This window comes from Balearica regulorum, chromosome 5, assembly GCF_011004875.1.
Source record: "Balearica regulorum gibbericeps isolate bBalReg1 chromosome 5, bBalReg1.pri, whole genome shotgun sequence".
Taxonomy (NCBI): Eukaryota; Metazoa; Chordata; class Aves; order Gruiformes; family Gruidae; genus Balearica; species Balearica regulorum.
In genome coordinates this window covers 23759172-23781045 of record NC_046188.1, presented here as the reverse complement: position 1 = coordinate 23781045, position 21874 = coordinate 23759172, and the positions used below count along the sequence as shown (strand labels likewise).

Genomic DNA, 21874 nt, shown 5'->3' with positions numbered 1-21874 from the left:
GAAAGTGCTTTGATTATTCTTGATAGACTATTCTTTTGAGAGTTTTCCCTGAGATCAATATTAGGTCTGAAGGTTTATAATGATAATGTCTCGCTAACAACCCTGGTAGTTCTCGTTGTTGGATTTCTCTGTTACTTTTGTCCTTTATGTTTGACTGACAGAATTACCTAAGCATGGATAAGACCAGGATGAAGAAGGATACCATCTCATTTTAGTCCATGCTTCTGTACGTAGTGTACTCTTTCTAGAACTATGTGTGCAAACATATTATCAGTTTGTGCTCCCACGTTTGGACTGCTGGGGGATTCCTTCAGACCTTGGGAGCTCACTGACATGACACATGGTATCATTGAAGGAGTACCAAACTGAGGAAATGTATGAATTAATGATGAAGGGAGTATAGTCTTCAAAATATGGGGGTAAGGGGACAGTATGGTCCATTTGGAACAAGGATGAAATGGCTATTTCTCAAAGATCCACCAAGGGAAGTACAAGTTAATAACTAAAATGGTCCAGGCCCTCCTGAAACTTGATACGAAAAGGAATTAAGGTGTAAAACAGTGCCACAGGTCAGCAGAAAAGTATATGCAAGCAATAAGTTATTCAGTGGAATGTAGGATAAAAAGGGATACCAGATTTGTGTGATGGTTGCATACCTTCTGTAAAATTTCTCTAAGCCTTTGCCTTGGACAGTGGTCTACAGGCCACACTGAACAATCAAGCAGTGGAATTACCTCAGGGAAAGTTGTCTCCTGAGGATAAAAACTGAAGATTACAACATGCAGAGTATTATTAAAGATACAGTTTGTTCTCTAGATTTCTGATGCAAAAAGGAGCAGAATTTTTTCTGAAGTAGAAAGCTTAATAATGCCCATTAAATAGGAGTTTTTGATTAGGTAGGCTTAGATTATTTTTAATGACCCCGGGAGGAAGGAATAAGATGTCATTTTGCCAATTCATGACAATATCGTATACCGGTTTATTGGAAAATGGCTACTACAGTATGTGATATAATAAACTTATAATCATTCAAATTAGAAAGTTAAAAATTATCTATGATGCTGCAAACAATAACCCAAGTAAGATGAAAAGTATCTTCAAGTTTTGAAAAAGGGCAACTGAAAGATACTGTGCATCTAGTAGTAATGAAGAATGCTGCAGTAGGAAAAGACCAAGATAATCATAATTTCCTCTCAAGACAGATTCTGTTGCATTTCCCAAGTCTTTTTCCCTTACTCTACAGTTAACAAGTGATGAGGTTTTTACCACTTTGAATAAGTGATGATTTCACAACTGAATAGGATTTCATCTTTAATGTGGTAATGAAATCTTAATATAAATTGTTGAAAAGGCATGTTTCTATTAATACCTCTTAATTAAACATTTTTCTTCAATGATGGATTTATTTTGTAAGGGAAATAAATTTCAAATATGTGAGGACAATTAATAGGACCCCTGCTTTCCTTGTCTGAAGATAATTTTCCCTGCTAATATTCTGACATCTTTCAAAGTTTGTGATTATTCAAAAATACCTGTCTGTGACAAACACCTGGCATGTCCTTGTGTCTTAGGATGTGTATATTACTTTGACTGATATATTTACTTTAAAATTTATGAGGTGTTGCTGTAACTTTTTTTTTTTATTATTAAAAATGCAAACCCTACATAAAAACCTTCTGTGCCTCATGTTTCAGTGCTTCATTACCAGCAACATTCAGTGACTTGGATGCAAGACCAGAGCCCACTGCAATGCAGTGGTCAGGAATGTTTTGGAAGTGGGAAGTAGTTTCATCTTCTGTCTTCCATCACCTTGAATTTTTCCTTAGAAGTCTACTGTCTAAAAATGTGGTTTGTGTTTTCCTATTTCGCTTGTGCGGTCTAATCATACAACCAGAGTAATACAGTTGCTAAGAGATATCAGCCCTAAAAACTGGCTTGTAAATACTTGTGGATATGGGAAAAGAGAATAGTGGACCAACTGATTAATAATTGATAGCCTTCATTAATGGCTTCAGCCTTTGTAATTAACCTTCTGTTTCATCTGAAAAATGTCTACATTCTCAGGTCAAGCACTCAGGGTGGGATACACTGAACTGTCAAAATGAAATATGAAGTGATGTGCTGGGAACTCCAGAACAGGTTACACACAGAACTGGGAGACTGAGACAAGCTCTTTTTAAAATTCACTGTTGTGTGCCAACTTCATTACATATGCTTGTATTACATCAGCTTTTTGGATCAGTCCACCTGTAATGCCACAGCAGTTGTGTAAATGATAGAAGGAGGGATATTTACTTATCCTGGAATCTTTTATGGAAGAGTCTTGTATGCGACATGAGAGAGGCTGGAGCACTTAGATTGTGCACAAACCTTTCAGTGAAGCTCTCGTGTGCAGCCTGAGGCAGAGTATTGCACACACTTATGTTCTGCCTCACTGCTACATTTTATTCTTCTGCTGAGTATTTCTCAAAACATGTATGTCTAGCTTCTATGCCAGTTTCAAACTGTGAGATTTTAGAAAGAAGACCCCTATTCCTACCAAGTACATGTGCAGAGTAGAGGCAGAGGAGTACAAGGTCTACTGCCAACGTGGGTTGTTGCTCTCTAGGTGCCATTGAAAACGAGGACAAAAGAACTAGTAATTGCTGTGCCATCTGTCATTTCGTCTTACCGGGCTGTTTCTGTATTTGTTTAAAAACAACCTTTTTGTTATATTTTATTATGTTAGTATAAATAAATCTCTGTTATGTTTAAAGATAAAATCCCATGGCATGGAGATCAGAAAAACCTACTTCAACAGTAATTACCACTGTAGAAATAATAGGGAAATATAAGGAAACATACACGGGGAAATACTATCAACACATTGAAACAAATTCACCCTGGGAAAGTGATGTGAATTTACGGTAATTATCACTCTCAACTTCAATCTAAGCTGAGTGTGACCAAAGCAGACTGACCCATAGTTTAATGGGAAATAGTTGATGCTTCAGTAGCCTAAATGAAGAGCTGGTTCAGGCTCCATTCGGAAAGAAAGGCTGGTTGGAACTATTGACTTTTCTGCTTCTCTTTGCAATTATAAGAAACATTATTGCCACCTCTTGGAAGATGATTAAAATAATTGCCATCTTTTTGTTCTCCTCCTTGGACAGCAATCACTGGGTGCCTGCTTCGTTCTGTGTCTTGATCTGTTATGCTTTGAATCTGTTTTGCCAGGGAAAAAGCTAGGCTCAGCATAATTGGGCCATTTCCCTGTCACAGTGGTTTCCTTTTGAATCTTGTTACTCTCCACGGGTTGTAGCAAGGTCAATCATATTCAGTCAAATGGCTGAGCAGATAAACAGTGTACTAGAACAAAGTCCATGCAGGTTGGAATGAAAATGTGGAAGGACAGTCTTGGGTAAAGGGGTGCCTTTGCAGGTTTTAGCAAAACTTTGCCTAGTTAGGGCTTGCCTTCACCTGAATTTGTCCTGCAAGGAAAAAATTAAGTTGTCTTGTGACATGTGAGTCATCATTCATCAACATTAATATCATGCATGATGACTCTGAGATGGTCATGTCAAAACTTAGCATCCCTCTATACTCGTTCCCTGTCACAGGAAAGTATCTCTGTATATTCATGCAACATCATGGCATGCTACCACTGAACTGATGCAAGGTGACCTTGCAGTATCGTGCAAGTTGTTGCAACATCATAATGCAAAACTATCTTGGATTGATGCAGGGCCGTGACCCAGCATAGTGATTATTGATTCAACATTAGGGTTCAGTCTCATACCTACTGTGCTGTTGCCATCATTATTGACTCAGGAGCATGAGGCAAGGTCATTCCTTGAGACATCACAGAGCACTGTGGAGATCCACTCTCTTTGCATATTGATGAAATGTTACTATCTGTTGTTACAGTCTAGTTTATCTCTCTATGGAGATTATCAGATGTTTGGAGCAAAGTTTGCTCTTGCTTGTAAATTATTAATATGAAATTATAGATTGAGTAATGCTTTAGTATTATTATGTATTGATGTTCACAAGGTTATAAGCTTATCATTACTCTACTGAGCCAAGCCCTTATCGGTCGACAGTATATCTCCATCTCTACCATCACCACCAAGACACACAGATATATTGGAGAATTGTTGTCAGGGATCAGAAATTTTAAACTTAAGAGTTTCCATGGATTTGGAACAAATTTATTATCATTATTAAAATGTTTTTTGAGAATTGTTTTGGCACAGGATGGTATTTCATATTTTTAAGGATAGCACCTGTTGTTTTAAGTTGCAGCTGTGTATGCTCAGTACTTCTGCAAATCATATCCTGGGGCCTATAGTTGACAAGTAAAAATAAATAGTAAAGCAATTGTGTTTACCTATTTTGAGTATCTGACTGGGCAAATACTTTTCTAACAGTTTTGTGTCTGTAGTACTTCCTTGCCTTTAACCAAAACAACCAACCAAACAAAAAAGCTGAGATTCTACCATGGGACATCTCCAGGTTGTAACAGGACTGGAATTTTATAGCTATAACTGCACTTTCTTTGCTACCTGAGCTAACGCAGTAACTGATGGGAATAGTGTTATTTTTGTTGCAGCTGTGATGTCCTAAAGATTAAAGCAGGATTTGTATGGTGATAATCACTTTTATTAGACCACCTAGCAGACGAATGCCAGCAAGCTTTTGGGGAAATGGGGTTTTCTTCCTGAAAGCTGTAGTAAACTAGCATTTTTCCCCCTTTGGGATGTGAAGAAAGGGCTTACATGTCCCTAAAACTTCGTTTCCCTAGCTGTACCAGTTTGGTCTAATGCAAGATGTCACATCACTCAATAAACCTTCACAAGGTTGTTAATGTTGTTCTTTGTGTAGAGCGATCACTTAAGTGAGTTGAGAGTGTTATTTGGATCAGCTGCTCACAAATATTTGTTTAAAGTATAGAAATATTGTGGTTCAGTATTTCTATACTGAAATTTCCTGTGGTTCAGGAAGTTTTGAGTGCTCTTCCTGACTTCAAAGAGCAACAGTATTGAAGGAGCAGAGATTCTTTTGGGGCTAAAACTTCATGAAGCAAACATCAGCCTAAACGTATTTAATTTTACACTTGTAGCAGCTTGAAATAAGTTATTTTAATGGGAAATGTCAAGCACCTTTATTAGGAAGAAGTCCCCTCTGTAATAGTCTTTAATGTAGTAAAAGGATCTGTTGTTTTTATTCTTTTCCCCTGATTCAGGCTTTGAGTAGTCCTTATTAATGTCATCCTCATTCAGAGGCTGCTTCATAATACTGTTTTACATCATAATATGATCTTGCAGAAGCATATGTCAAACACTGGATTATGCCATCAAATAAATCAGGCAAGTTGAACAGTATGATGACAAAAAGGCAAGGGGGTATTTCTTCACATTGCTAATTAGCAAAGGAGGCAGAGAAGTGGCCAGAGGTAATAAAAGGAGGCTTTTGTAGAGATGTATTTACACATGGCCTGAGGTTAGTTGAATAGTTTGGAAGCTAAACTGCTGGGTTAGTCCTTGAGGTTGCATACCTATTTTCTGTTCAATAACAATAATTTCAATATCTGGCAATTGGTTGGGTTTTTTTCCTCTCCTCTTACAGTTTTAATTTACTCTGTTGGATTTTTATATTTCATTCACTTCATTTGTTGGCTCTTACTTTATGCAAGTTTGTGCTCCTTGCTCTCCGGGGGATTACAGAGAAAAATATCTGCATATCCCAGTTCACATTGTTAATGAATGAATGAAGCTACTTGGAAATATACCAGAAATCCCTGTTAGAAATACATAAATAGAATTAGTGAATAGTCTACAAAGTATCTCCGTTCTCCTGGCTCCAAGCAAGCACCTCAGCCAAGGAGCGATGGCTAGCTTTGGCTAGAGTTTATTGGGGTGTGTGTGATTGTGTAAAACCATATACATCATATAACCACATATATATTTTTATTATATTATTATTATTGTTTTATTATTATATTATTATTATTTGTCCTGTTACAGATGCCCTTATCAGAATTTGGACCCTTATGCTGGATGCTACAAGACACTGAATCTGTGGTCCAAATTGTATTAATTCAATAACTGCAAATGTTCTGTTGGTCTAAAGGGATAGGACTAGTCAGTTAGCCCTCACAAACATAGTTTTAACTTGTCTGTGTTGGCTTGGGTGCACACAACATAGGAGCTTCAAGGATAGATAGCATGTATAGGAGGACACAAAATGGGTCAGGTAATGAATACCTGAAATGTATTTGAGAAAGCCATCTTATATTGTCACTAGGCAGAATCAGAAAGTACGAAGTTTTTTTTCTAGCTTTTTTTTTTCCCCTGTAGCACTATGGATATTGTAACACTGTATACGGGTGTGAGGTCTAATTGTAGCTGTAACCAGGTCATTTTATGTTGTATACAGTGCTTTTCTTCAACACCTCAATCTTTCATTCAAAGGATCATTTGTTTGAACACAATGGCAAACTATTTGTGGGAAAATATATATTCAAGTCCCTATAAAGTGATTAATGATAAAGACACTCAAATATATTGATTACCTAGGTTGTCGTGTGGATAGGTAGGTAGGGTTTCTTACCTAGGTTTCTTACCTACCCACCTAGGTGGGTAGGTCAGCTCCAGTATGTTTCCACTGTTGGTAGCTTTGACAGATTTTTGGTGGTGCAGATGTTATCTGCAAGGAACCGAAAGCAAACCATTCTTCTGCCCAAATATATTTCAAAAAGGCTCACAATGTATCCGTTCCCTAGTACGTAATTGACCTGAGATGAATGTGGAATTAATCACTTTAATAAAAACAGTTAAAACCTGGCTGAGGCTGTTAAGCAGAGCCTTTTGAGGAGTTAGAGTATATGTGCAGAGGGGTCTGGGGGGTGTGTGTGTGATATGTTTGGGGAGAGAAGGCCTGCAGTTCTGGGGAAAATTGTATTTTCAACAGAAGAAAAATATTTACATGTAAACTTCTCCAGCTCCTTGTCTTTAATTCTAATTTGTAGCTTCAAAATCCTGCTTGTGGGCTTTCTGACTGTGGATTTTTTGAGAGGAGTTCATGCAAGATAGCCCTTCGGGCGTTAGGGATGAGAGAAAAATGAAGTAGTGAGGGAAGTTTTCCTAACTAAGAGTAAAGTGAAAAAAATACCAGCTGTATTTTGAAGAGAGAAGAAAAGAAGAAAAAAAAAAAAAAAAGGAAACCCTCCATTTCTATGCAGAGTTGAAAAGAAGAAGTTATAGTAATTGGTATAGCTTTTAATGAACAATGCCTAAAATACATTTGGTAATTCAGAGAATTATCACCAAAGGAGTGACAGATGCTGAACACCACACCTTTAAAATCATGGAAACTTTTTTAATGCTACTAGGATATCCTCCCACCTTTGTTTCCTGATTCAGTGCTTTTTTTGCTTTAAAAATCTTTCAGTAATAAAAAATGAGATGGAAGGTAACATTTGGATTCACATGGTTTGCAGGCAGATTTGAGCCTGTGGTTGGTTGTAACAACACAATGAAGTAGACTTACTATCTTTCAGATGAAGTTTACAGCAAAGCTTTCTGGGAACTAACCTCCTCCCACCACCCCCCCCAAAAAAGCCCAAACCAAACAAAAGAAAAAATCCTAATGCCCTCCCCCAAAAGTAACACCAGCAATCCCTGCTATTTCTAGAACCAGCTCTGATAAAATCACATATTTTTTTCTTTTTACCTTTAGTCTTGAAGATACCTGTTCTTCTGGTGCTTCCAGACTGTGTTGTTTTTATCCAAGGCATAGAGATAGGACCTTCAGATACTTCATGGTAGGTTTTTAAAAAAAAAATGCGACCCATAATTTTACGCCCTTTGTGGCATCTCCACCTGCCTTGCTGATCACCTTATCCTGCAATGGACACTGTGACTGCCAGTTACAGAATAAACATTTACAACTTAGTTTTAAGGCAGCTACTACTGACAGTCATAGTGGTATGCATCAATGAGTATATGGGCTAAAACTGTTCCCTTTATTGCTTGATAAGTGTGCGGGGGTTTTATACTCTGAAAGGAATTCTTCCTTCTGACCTCAGTTATGAGTGGTCTTTCCTCACATATGCCATTGGCAACAGATACCTGGTGTTCGTTTAAAGATGGTGCTTTAACCTAGCGCTAGTCTCGCCACTTCTCTTGGCAAGCAATCACACATCCTCTTTTGCAGAGGGCACTATACCTTGGAATAGGCTGCTTAGTGTGTTGGCATCATTTAAGTTCTTTGAGGTAATGAACAGCTATGTTTAGCTCACCCTAAGAACAGCCTTGGAGGTACTGCCAGTAAAACAGTAATGTCAATCTAGTAATCTAGTCAATAAATATAGGCAAAATGAGGCTGAGGGGTAAGTGACTTCTCTTAGATTTCACAACACATCACTGGCAAGGTAGTGTGTGGCAAATCTGGCTTATACAGGTGCTTTCTCAAGAGAAGTATCCCTCAGTACAAAATTAAAAGGGATGGTGTCCAGCTTTGGAGTTGATACCTTAGCCTGTGAAAGAAGGGGTGAATTCAATCTGGGCAAGAACGTCCACCTGGAAACCACAGTTTCACAAGTTAGTGCTTTTCACTGAGAGATGCTCTTACTGAATGAATTCAGGGGCTGGGCTGTGTTCTAAAAATAAATCAATAATTCTCAGAAAATGTCTTGACAGGGGGTGATAGGAAAACAGCTAGGCAATTATTATGATGCCTATTTTACAGATGGAGCAAATGAATCTCATATTCATGAGGAGTCTAAAGCAAGGCCATGCAGGGAGTCATTGGTAGAGTCAGATATGGAATCCAAGAGCCCTATGGTATCAAACAGTAACACCCTAGCCACTGGACTGCAGTGCTTTATCTGAACTCACCTCGCTGCATGCCTGAAAAATGCTACTGCTAAAAGGTTTCCAAGAAAATCATGTTTGTGTAACACAGGCCAGTCAGCAAAGCTAGCCAGTCTCCATTTCTCTGCCAGCTTGGAGAGGGTTTGAAAGCCTGTACTAAAACCCTTGAGATTTGTTTTGTTGCCAGCTAAAGATGGTATTGTCTTTTCTTATATACTGAGATTATGCAGTATGATAGATGAGTGGTGAGGAGTAATTAAATGTAGGCAACAGCAGAGACTGTTTCCCTGCACATTTCTGTGTTCCTGACTGAGTCCCCAGCTGCTAGAGAGTAGAAGCATTCAGTTTTAAGTAATCCAGCCAATCTTAAGGTGGTTATTTTTATATATATATATGTATGTATTAAATATACATATAAAAATAAAAAATTGGATGCATGCTTCTCAGTGTGCTTTATTTCTAAGACAGAGGAAACTGTGAAGGGGAAACTTTTCTCCAAAGGGAGTTCTAAAAATCCAAATGTAGAAGGTATTTGTCCTTTTTGTCTGTCTTATAGTTCACCTCTTAAATGGAATTGGGGAAAAACCTGTGAGAAGAAGTGGTATGGAAGTTATGGTGAACTGTTAGCGCTTCAGAGCACTCTCAAGGGAGACATTGTGCTAACAGCTGCAGGAACAGTTCATTGCTTGCGGAGGATGCAGCTCTTCTCTTTGGTAGGATGGCTGGCTACATGTACACACACTTGCAAAGGAGGAGGAGAAGGGCAGAGGGAAATCTTAGCTTGCAGAAAAGTCAGGTTTCTCAGGTTTTAAGTGTTGAACAGGGGCATCTGTGCTGTATGTTTCTATTCGCTTGTGAGGAGGTTGCTCAACCTAGCTGGCTGTAGGCTTTGGGGAAGAGGATTTACGCATTATCACAGTTGGTGGGAAGGTCCACTTAGCTCAGAAATGGCTGTCTAGTGCCTTTCTTTTCACATTCGCTCTAGTGGTTTCTTGCTTACCTTTGTGCTTGTGACCTGTTACTTTACTCAGAAGAAAACATCAGAGATATGGTTTGAAAGAAAATGATTAAAAGATATTGAGCTGCAGAACTGAGAACTGAGTGTCAGGTATTCTCTAAGTAGCTGAATTTATGTGTAAAAGAAAGTATATGTTATCCTATTAACAGTGTTACACTAGTAACCTCTGAAAACAGGAAAGACAACAGATATACCTTCATAGACAGATGAAGGGAATAACGAATAAGGCAGGAATAACAGTGAGGCATCTATGGGTGGTGATCTCCGTACTTTGAGTGATTAAGAATTTTAACTGGAAATTGAAGGAGAGCAGTAGAATACTTTGTGTATATTTAATTGGGAGCTTCTCTCAGGTATGAAGAACAGGACTGGCAGAAAAAGATGCCTGTGTGTAAATTTGAGTGGAGGCTGACACAATAGATCATTGAAGGATCAGAAATGACCTCTTAATAAGAGGAAAAACTAGACAGGCTAAGCTGTGAAACTAAAGACAGGCCATGTCTCCTGGAAACAATGTCTCTATTGTCCTCCTCAAAACTATGCTAAGGCCCATGGAAAATAAGGAGGTGATCAGTGATCATCAATGCTAAGGGCAAATCATGCCTGATGAATTTGGTCACCTACGATAGGGTTTACAGTGTTGGTGGATAAGGGAAGAGAACTGATGCCATCTACCTGGACTTGTACAAAGCATTTGACGTTGTCCTGCACAACATCCTTGTCTCTAAATTGGAAACTTGGATTTGACAGATGGACCACTTGATGGATAAGGAATTGGCTGGATGGTTGCACTCAGAGTTGCAGCCAGTGGTTCGATGTCCAAGTAGAGACCAGTGACAAGTTGTGTTCTTCAGGGGTCGGTGGTGAGACTGGCACTGTTTACCATCTTTGTAAGTGACACAGACAGTGGGATCAAGTGCATCCTCAGCAAGTTTGCTGATGACACCAAGCTGTGTGGTGTGGTCAACTCACTGGAGGGAAGGGATGCTATCCAGAGAGACCTTGACAGGCTTGAGAGGTGAGCCTGTGTGAACCTCATGGAGTTCAACAAGGCCAAGTTGGGAGGTCCTGCGCATGGGTTGTGCAATCCCAAGCACAAATACAGGCTGGGTGGAGAATGGATTCAGAGTAGCCCTGAAGAGAAGGACTTGGGGGTGTTGGTGGATGAGAAGCTCAATGTGGCTGGCAATGTGCGCTTGCAGCCCAGAAAGGCAACCTGGGCTGCATCTAAAGAAGTGTGACCAGCAGGTCAAGGGAGGTGATTCTCCTCCTCTGCCCCGCTCTCTTGAGACCCCACCTGGAGTACTGCATCCAGCTCTGGGGGCCTAAGTAAAAGACAGACATGGACCTGTTGGAGCGAGTCCAGAGGAGGGCCACAAAGTTGATCAGAGGACTGGAGCACCTCTCCTGTGAGGACAGGCTGGGATTGTTCAGCCTGGAGAAGAGAAGGCTCTGGGGAGACCTTATAGCAGCCTTCCAATACCTAAAAGGGCCTACAGGAAAGCTGGAGAAGGACTGTTTACAAGGGCATGGAGTGATAGGACAAAGGATAATGGCCTTAAGCTAAGGGAGGGTAGATTTAGATTAGATGTTAGGAAGACATTCTTCTCTGTGAGGGTGGTGAGTCACTGGAACAGGTTGCCCAGAGAGGTTGTGGATGCCCCCTCCCTGGAAGTGTTCAAAGCCGGGCTGGACGGGTCTTTGGGCAAGCTGATCTAGTGGAGGGTGTCCCTGCCCATGGCAGGGGGGGTGGAAATAGATACTCTTTTAAGGTCATCTGTTCAGGCCATTCTATGATTCTATGTATACTGGGCAGAGAGGGGAAATCTGTGGAGCAGTGCAGAGCTAGAGTGACTGTGACGTGTGACCATGTCACAGTGACAGATTAGGAAAATAATCTTTGTGGCAGAATTATAGATGGCTATGAAGTTCTAACAGAGATGAGTGTTGTATCTGCAGCTGTCTGAAGACTGTAAAAGTTAGTGGCTTGTTAAACTTTTGTAATAAGAACTCTTAAATTCAGATGAATTTCATCAACTGATATCTTTTATTCTTATTCTGCTTTTTATCTTTTTGTTTACAGAGGTATATGAAATCATGAAACAAAGCTCAGACTAGTGTCAAGCAAGATCAAGGTCATCTTCTGGCTTTACTTACAGAGCCCAGGAAACCGCAGTTTGGGCTTAGTGCATTTATTCACCTATAGATACCAATTAAGGAGATACCTGTGAAAACCCTATAGTCCTAAATGTCAGCAGTCCCATGACTACCCATGTTTTGTATCTTTGCTACACATCATGGGTGCCTACACTGACAATAGCAGTATATGGTAAGGGTTAAGACTGACCTCTCTGAAAATGCTGGCCTTTACTGTTTTGGGGAAAGAGGAATCTTAGCCAGATCTTAGTGGTATTATGTATGAATCATGCAGGTATAAATAACTCTAACACTTTGTGGCTCTAAAGAGTACCATTATATATGCACTAAACATTATACAGTAGCATTATACAGAATATATGCATTGGCCATAATGAGGCAAACCATACATGCCAACAAACTGCCTTGCAGGTCAAGGTATTGGACTCCAGATTTTCATATGATGTCAGAAGCAGAATCAAAATCAAATACTACAATAACCATCTGGATTTTTCAGTGGACTTATAAGGCTGGATACAGAATTCTTTCTGTTCTACTTTTCTTCAGGCAGTCAAGCAATGGCCAGTCTCAGACTGTATTTATTTGATAAACTTGTGGGTAGCTGTGAGATCACAGCACTTAACTGGCTTTCTGTATCGATTAAAAAAAAAAAAAATCCCACCTCTTCTCTTTTTCTCTTGAAGTCTGTTACCTGAAATTCTTTGTTTCTTTCTTCTTGGGATCTTCACAAGATCACAGAATAATTGATCACACCAACAAGCTTATGAGTGAGGCACTTCCTAGTTGTAGTTCCCTTTGCTGATGGTGCACTGCAGTATCAATTACTTGGTAACCAAAGCTGGCATAAAGTCTCACTTGGCATACCCAGATGAATCTTGGTAATTTAACCAATATCAAAAAAGGTGTTGATGCAACTTATACAAAAACAGATCTTACTCCTGAGACTGAGCAAGCTTTTTTCAAATACATAGTGTCTGCTGCTTTTTTACCTTGTCCAGGTGCCCTTGCACTTCAAACAACAAATTCCCTGTTTTGTGAAATGCTTTGGGATGTCTGGAGGTTAAAGGCAAATTCTTCTGCCTTAACCAGCGCAGTACCAAACACAGTCCCTCAAGGTATTACTGTTTCCCTTTTAGTGTCAGTAAAATCAACATCAGATCATGAGTAGGAGTCACTTAGGCAGTTATGCTGTGCCAGCAGCACAATGCATTGGTCAAAGGTAGAAGCCCAGATAATCTATAGTTTAAAAAGAACAATGTGGCAAAAGCTACTGAAATCACCCTATGTTCTCTTAGGTTCTCAACGGAAAAACCCTAGATGTGCATAGTCTTTCAACTGGAACACCTTTGTTGAGAGATGGACATTTTGATAACTCTGATGTCTAACTGTGAAACCCTAGTGCTTCAGCAATCCTTAACAATAGCTTGTTTTCTCTGGACTGTTTGGAGCTTCTTTCTTCTATAATGAAAAGCATCTCAGAAGCAAGGTCCATGACTCATTTCCATACCTGTTGCACAAATGGCCTTTGAGATTAGCATTAAACCAGTACGCATATTTATACGTGTATAGTATGTGTTTCTGCATGTGTATGTGGACAGAGAGAATTACAATGTTCTGTATTTGTGAGTATAAATTCTGCTTACATTATGGGTGGAAAAAAAGCTAAGGGTAAGGATGGATCTCGAGGGCCAGGTTTCACGAAATAGTCTTGGTTCAGGTCCTGTCCATCTACTCAAGGCAGATCAAAAGCGGAAGCTGAGATTGCTGAGGACTGTTGAGATTTTGCCTGGCATCAGAGTGGTTGTTAATTTTAGTTTTAAATGCAGAACCAGGCCGTGGTCTGGGGGAAGGTGGAATTTTTTAATTACCACAAAGAAGTGATGCTTATGTTAGCTGAATAGGGAAGTAAATCAGATGGAGTGAGGTGTTATCTGATGTAAACTTCTGTGTGTTCAAAGCTGGTTGTGAGAATCTGAAACGGTGATGCTTTGTTTTCAGTAAACAAGGGGTTAGCCTCAGCTCAGCTTTTCTCTTGCTCTCTGCATGGGATGGGGAAAGAAGAATAAATTGGTTTAATGGCTGTGAGCAGGGGTTTTGAGATGGGTTGAATCCCATGCTTATTGTAGAAATTGCAAGATGGGGGAAATTTCATGTTTCATTTTACGCCTGCCTGCATTGTCTTATTCTGCTTTCCTGTTATAAGTATCTTTCCTTGAGGAAAATATATTGCTGAGAGTAGCTGCATTTATTTCTGATGAGTCATGCCACCAGTGTGCATCTTGATAATTAGTACATGCATATTGCTTCTGTGTGCTTACAGGTCTGGGCATAGGAACTTAATTATTTATGTGTTCTGCATCACCCCAAACCTGGTAAGAATAACTCTGAATGTTTCTGCTGGGGTTACTAGGACAGGGAATCTATATCCTTAATCTTCCTCTCCTCCTGTTATCGCTCCTTCTTCATGTGGGAGGAAAGTCTGCAGCCTCATCTCCAGAACCTGTGGAGAGGTTGGAACCCCAGTTGTAATCTCTCGGGGAAACCCAGGTGCTAAACTGTGAGACCTACCCTGGGCTTAAAGGCACATCAACTCCCATGGTTTCCCAAAGCTGAAGCATCTTCCTAATTGAATCCTGTAGTTTCAGTTGTATAATCAAAATTCTTCTTGGGAGCATCTCTCAAAAGAACCTAAGTCTTTATTGATGTCTGAAGAGCCTTTAAATGTCGTTAACAGTCTTAAATTCTGCTGGCTGTCCATTTTTATGTTGCATGGCTGAGCACCTGCCAGGGAACTTGGATCAGTTACAGTTTCTCTCAAATATGGGTAGTAGTTTTCTGTGCATAGCAAGGTGAAGGCAGTCTGACTATCTATTGAATATGACTCTGTCATTTCTTGTAGTATACACAGATACCTGTTGGGAATGAGAAGACAGATAATTTATCTTGCATCTTTCATCTACAGATTAGTTTATACTCCTAATAGAAGTTCTAAGAGGCACGTAACCTACTGTTGTTAAAATACTCTATGGTAGCATAAATGTCAGTCTTTTAGCAATTAAATTGACCATTGCAGTCATCCTGCTTCCAAGTGACCTGACTGGGCTGCTGTTTTGTGCACAGTGTCAAGAGCCCTTAATGAAATGAGCTGAATGCAGTCCTCAATTCTACACATAAGGATGCCCTAGCATTGGGCTGCTACCTGTACAGAAATAGCACTGGTCAAACATTAATATTGCTGAAAAACTTCAAAACAACTAGCTTTGTTCCATTGCTGTGAAGGAATATTTGGATGAACTTAAACACCTTTCAAAAATGCTCTTGCAAGAAAAATGTATGTCATGTAAATCTGACAGTTTGACTAGTTGTTGCTTACTCTACATTTTCTGAACTTTAAATACCTAAAGTGCCTTGCCTCTCGAACATAGCTATTTAGAGGTGTAGGGCTGGAGTTTTGCCTAGTGTAAACCTGTAGTGATTCCAGTGAAATCGGAGGATTTAGTCTGGATTTACACCACTGAAAATGAGGACAGAATCTAGCTGTGCTCTCTTCTGCCAGCAGCGTTAGATGAGGCTCAAGGGAAGAGTGCTAGTTGCTCCTACTACCAGTAGCATATGTCTGTCTGGTTTGCTCTCTCTTACAGAGCCTTAGGAGAGATGCAGTCTGCAGTGAACTGAAAGAACCTATATCCAATTTATGTGTTTAGGAGATAATGATTGTAACAGAGTTCTTCCATCCTGAAGGCAGTTTCTATGTTACGTCACAAATTCTGTGGGGTATAGTGGCCTGTGCCTTTAAGGTGCCGGTTCATGGTTCAGTTGCCTTACACCTTTTTTGCTGAAACTTAGTGAGGATTTTACCAGGGTGTGGTGGGAAACAAACTGTGAATTACAGCTATCTCTAGGAATAAGGTTTTGATAATACTTACCCCAGAAAACATTTCTAGAAAAGAATTGAGTGACACAATGAATGTCTCCAGGAGTTCTTCAGTTTCAAAGATCTGGCTCAAAGAGGACATGATTGCAAGAAAATGAAATTAATAATCTGTGATGTAAACACTAAGTGAGTTAAAAAAAATAGTTATATTTGTTCAGGAAAGCTTTTGACTAGGCTACTTGTGTAAGCGGCAAACTAAGTTTGAGAAACTTGTAAAACTGTTTTGGCTCACTGCAGAGGGTGGTTAAAGGTGGCCAGAGCAGAACTGGTGGAAAGGCACAGAGAACAGGCTGAATTGGTAATAACGTCTGATAGCAGATTGCGTATGTCCTCTATGATACGTGCCCTGACTGCTTCCATCATGCCAGAATCCAATTTTAACTGAAAAATAGTTTTCAGTTTGAAAGGCAACTTAAAAATGATAGATTATTTAAATAAAATAGCCCTTTGTATGTGAATGGCATTCAGCTAATGACAGAGCCTTAAACTACTTTTTGTATTTGCGCATTTCTTCTTCCAAGCTTCCCTCAACTCCTCTTGAAAATTGCTCTTGGGGAGTTAGCTAAGGAGCAAATTTCTCTTTTCTCTAAAACTTTGTCTGCACAGGCAGTGGCACTTTTCCCTCCTTACTCATACTGCCGCTGAGTTTTACAGGCTTTTCAGCAGTGGTTGCCATTGTACAAAGCAATGAGAAATGGGCTGTTGGAATTTCATTTTAGCAATGAGAAAGAGAAGGAAACAGCAAAAAACAAAGGAAGAAAAGTCAAACTGCTTTTTAAAAAGAAGGAAGAATGATGGACAGGAGTTATTCCCATTACTTTACAAGTTCAGCAGTTTCCATTGCAATGTAGGTAATTCTTCATAAGGTATCCTTCTGGCAAGAAGGAAGGGGGTTTGTTGAAACAGCAATGATTAAGGGGCATGTTTCTTTTAATAACTTGTTTTTCTAGTTACCTCCGGTTTTGTAGAGGCAGTGGTTTGTACCCATCTAAATCAAAATTGACTATAAAGCTGTATAGTCATGTCAATGTAGACTGGCATGATGAGAGAAGATTGAGATTCGTCATACAGATAAAAGAGCAGTGAAAATATCTATGGCCATTAACAGACTTCTGCTATGCTGGCTAGCACAACAAACCCTTTGCCCATTTGAGAGCTGTAGAGTAATTTGAATGGGAACCATGAGACTCAGTATTATTTGCACACACACACAAAAAATAATTCAAGAATATGCTGTTAGAAAACTTTTTCTTAATATGGAGCTTTGGTTTACAAAGGTGGCTCATCATCCTGAGAGGCCATCCCTATGGGACTGATATGAACCAATGTTTTCTGAGAACTGGAGCATCCATTCACAGCAATGTCATCCTTAAAATAAAGGCTCTTCTCTGGTACTTTATGGCTCTGTTCCTTGAAATTTGACCATCAGCAGTGTAGCGTTCATGGTCTTGTAACTGTACTGATGAGTGACAATACCGTAGAAAAGTCTTTTAACTAAGCAAGCTGTTCTCAGTATGCAAGCGTATCTTCTGTTTCTACAGTATTCTGTGACTTTAGCAGTTTTCCCTTGTACAGTTTTGGAGTGAGGATTCACTGTGAGATCATTTAATGACAAAAACATCCAGATTTTTCTTCTTCTTCTGCAGTAGGTTCTCTGTGTAATGAGTTTGCCTGAAGAAACTGGCACCTTTTCTATATATATATATATTTTTTTTTTTAATAATGAAGCCAAAGAGTAGATAACCAAAACTGGTGTTGGTTTACAGTTGTTCATGCTTTCTTTTTAGGGCAGGAGATAAAATACTAGTCAACACAGAAAATGTAATTTCTGTTCTGCAACAAATTCAAAATTTGTGCCCTATAATGTAAGGCCTTCTATAACCTTTCTGGTGATAAGCACCTAGAAAACATTTAGTGATGCATCCTCTCTGACTTCTGTACAAACTGATGTAAGTTTATGGGCAGGTAGATGATGGCAGTAATTGATTCTTGGCAAGTCCTTAAAAGTCTGTTTGTAACTGTTTGGGAGCCTCAGAGCAGCTTTGCTGTGGACTCCTGTCTGTCCTGCTCACTCTTTTCCCAGAACATGAAAGCACATTAAGCAGCAGTTAGGAAGGGGGCGCGGAAAATGGGAGTGTAGGTGGGGAGGGAAAAGGGGAGCTCGTGCTGATGGCATGGGTCAGAGTTCTTCAGTGCATAACACTGCTTTATCATTTTGGCAGTTTTATCATATGGGAGAGTCATTTTAATTCTTAAAGCCTTATCTATGAAATGAGGATGAAGGTGGCACTTTAATGATACCTTGTGTGTTTCGCTTAATCACTAAGGTTCTTATCCAATATCTGCCACAGTCAGCAGTGGTGCAAGGCCAAAAGCATACGCACAGCAATGAAAGAATTTGTAGTTCATGCTAGTTCTGCTCCTAGAGTGCATGTGCTCCTAAGTGTGCAAGAGAGCGTTATATAAACTGCAGTGTTCTTTATAAAAGATGCATTTATTTTTTGTAACCTTTTAAAAGAGTGCAAGTGAAATGAGAGTGATAGAGTCATGATTTAGACTGTAGAGGACATATATCTATCTGACAGAATTACCAGCATAATCACCAAGCTGTAGAGCAGGATGGAGGTGATGGTCATCTCGGAACCTGGTGGAACTGGGGTCTGGAGCAGCAGCAGCAGCAATTCCACGGCTAACAGTGGAAACACAAGGCTGGAGCCCACTGAGTGTCCCTACCTGAGCTAACAAGGTTTCTCTAGGTTAGGAAGTAGGTACCTGATCAGTGCAGGACAGAAAGATTGGGTGGGGATGGGGGTGGTCGTATAATCTTGTCTTGTCCCATCCCATTTCCCTCCATCATCCTCCCCCACACACAGACACCCACACATTCTCTTGCAGTTTAGCTGCTGTATCCACATCCACTCAAGAGATAAATACTTGGTTCCCCTGCACTGTTTATTCTTTCTCTCTGCAAAGCTGTTAGATCTGCAAAACTGCAAAATAGATTCTAAAAGACCCCATGCTGTGTGTGCGCTAGACCTACTGTTAAGTGTATCAACGTACGTGGTTCTGTATACACCTTATTTTAGAAAAACAGGTTATTGTAGTATGGTCTTCAATTTGCGAGCATGTTTTTGTTGTAACAGACCATACTTAAGTCTGAGGGAACTATAAAGTCTGACCATGGGCTGAGGGCCTTGTTGTTAAGCATAGAACAATTATTGAGTTGTTCTACTTGCTTTGTGATCTTTTATTTAAGGGATCAGCTTTATGCAATTAAAAACTACAACTAATACCAAAAGAAAAAGGCCATTCTATAAGAATGCATAGTGGTTTTATAGGTTTTTCAAATGTCAATGAACTTGTTTGTTCCAACTGTAGTACAATCAAAATGCAGAGAATGCCAAACCAGAGGTCAGAGAAGACAAGCCATCTTTCTGCTGTAGTTTCACACATCTGCACTCTTGTACTGCTTTATGAATTTTCGTCTTCCTTTTCAGACTTCTGTAATTTGTCTAACTCTATTCATGAACTTATCTGACCTTACCCATTGTAATACTGGGTTTATGGTATTGGAGATGGAAGACTGACAACCACAGGGCACAGATAATTTACCTTGGGGGCAGCGTAAGAGCAAGGCAATCTAGCTGTGCTCCCTCTTCACAGTCCCAGTCCTTGGTTCCCCTTGTGTCAGCAGCATGAGTGTGTGCGAGGTACTAATCTCTGTTGGTGCTCCTATCCTAAGATTGTCCTTCTTGACCTAGATGCACTCCCCACCTCTCTCCACTGCTTTGGAAAGCTGTCACACTGCTCATGAGTATCTGCTCTGTAATACTTTTGAGTGGTGTTTCCTTTATCTGTGGTCACAACTTCTTAAGCCCTTACTCATGTTTTACTCTAACAGAAGATCTAACAGGAATGAGCCAGTATTTCATGATATGACTTCTTTGTGTGTAACTCAAAGTCTGTGAAGGACCTTCCTGTATGTCAGCAACTCAGTGGGCACTGTGAAATGAGTTCCTGGGTATCTGCTGTTGAGACAACTACAGGCATGTTCAGCTGCACAAAGTTACTAGTTATATTCAGAATGAGTGGATGCAATGATCTTGTACCGCTTTCAATTATTTTAGCTCTATGTAATCAGAAATGTGTACAGTAGTGGTACATAGCCAAGTACATGTTGCTAAATGTGCTGCACTTGCTGCATGTATATGGAAAGTCACCAGAGCACTTTTCACTAAGTAGATATAAATAAAAGAAAAGCTGTTAAATTTGAAACTGGCAAAGTAAATGTCATGAATATGCTTCAGTGTTGAGTGCAAGTAAATAACAGATGTGTTGTCAAATTTATTGGCCTATATTTGTAGCAGCAGAAATGAAATTAAACATGTACCACTGTGGTAATGTAGACAGTATTGATATTGCTAGAGGGATTTAATCTGTGGCATATCTAGAAGAAACGTTCTTCCTACAAGAAAAAAATAATTTCTATTCGCTATCTCAAAACTATCAGTCCTTCTATTCTCACCGAGTCCACTGTGATTTTTCCCTTTTCCCCACTATTATTCCTCTCAAGTGCTTTTGAGGTTGGCTTCCTTATCCCACAGGAGGAGGAGCACAGTATTGGGAGACAAAGCTGTAAATATTTGTGTGCAGCACTGGTGGTTGCTGGCTCTGGCTGGCTACTTTGATGCCTTCTGCTTTTTATCCCATTGGTGAGGGAGAATATTGTCCCTAGAAGTCAATCCCATTAATCTCTCACAGTCAGGTTGTGGTCTTTTCAGACACAAGCAGTTTGAGAAGCTGGTAAGGAGGCCAAACACTTTTCAAGTGCAACAACTGCATCCACCTTGCTAATGATGGGCAAACACTAATTCTCTCATCTACAGTAAGCTGGAATGAAGACAATTGCATAGGCTTCTGCCCCCCTGCTGTAAACAGTTCTGTTGTAGTTTGACTTCTCCATGCCTGAGAGAGGATGAGTTGTCAAAAGCTAATCCTACACCTTAGAGAGTTAAAGAGCCTAAAGAAGCAGAGGGGAAAAAATCATGAAGGTAAAACAAAGCATAGAAATTGAGTAAACAAATTAATTAATTGTCTGGAAGTGAAGTGTGTGTTTGTAATTTTGCCCTTGTCGAAGGGAAATTGAAGTTCATTATGTTCACTGACTGATTTAAAAGCTGTTTCCTGCACAGCATCACCTAGAGAGGGAAAGAGAGGGAGGCCCATTTGGAGCTCACGCTTTGGCTGCAGCTTCAATTAAAACAGGAATTCATTACTGGAAGACTCCAGAGAGAAGGCTGTTACTCTTAGTATAGGGAGGAGGCTGCATTTTCTTTTTGCTGATTCACTCTTGTTTTAGTATGAAGCCTTAGTTTCATACTAAAAAGCATTGCATTTTGGCTCATGCTAGTAATAATCTTGAGATGCTGATAAAGTTAGGAGATGTAAGACTGCATTTGGAGGCAGGCTGTGCTGTTTTTTGCTAATATTTACTGTGCTATGTATGTAAACAGAGATAGCATAACACATGGAAGGAAGGGGGGGCTTCAAAAATTCAGTTTACCTCATGTTGTGAATTCTAGGGTTGATGGTGAGTGAATTTGATCACATAATAGCAATTAAACATTTCTAATTAGATACATATGTATTATTTCAAAATCCCAGAGCATACTCATCAGCATCTTTAGTTGCCAAATGCAAATACCTTTAATATATGTGACCATTGGTGTCTGGCAGATGCCCAGGCTATGTTCCATTTAAGACTATGGAAATGTGTAGGGAGGGGTAGGATCCCCTTTCTCTGAACTAGACAGGACAAAACTGTTGGAAGGAAAAGTAAATGTTTTGGGGAAAGCTTTTGATTTTAAATTTTATTTCAAAGGCTTTTCAGGTTGTCTGGGCAGGAATGCT

At 39.7% G+C, this 21874-nt stretch overlaps 1 protein-coding gene across 9 annotated transcripts in view; it reads left to right on the top strand.

Moving 5' to 3' along the window:
• Nucleotides 1-21874, top strand: part of NRXN3 (neurexin 3) — a 1011514-nt gene that overhangs the window by 768554 nt on the left and 221086 nt on the right. The gene's annotated exons all lie outside the window — the stretch shown is intronic.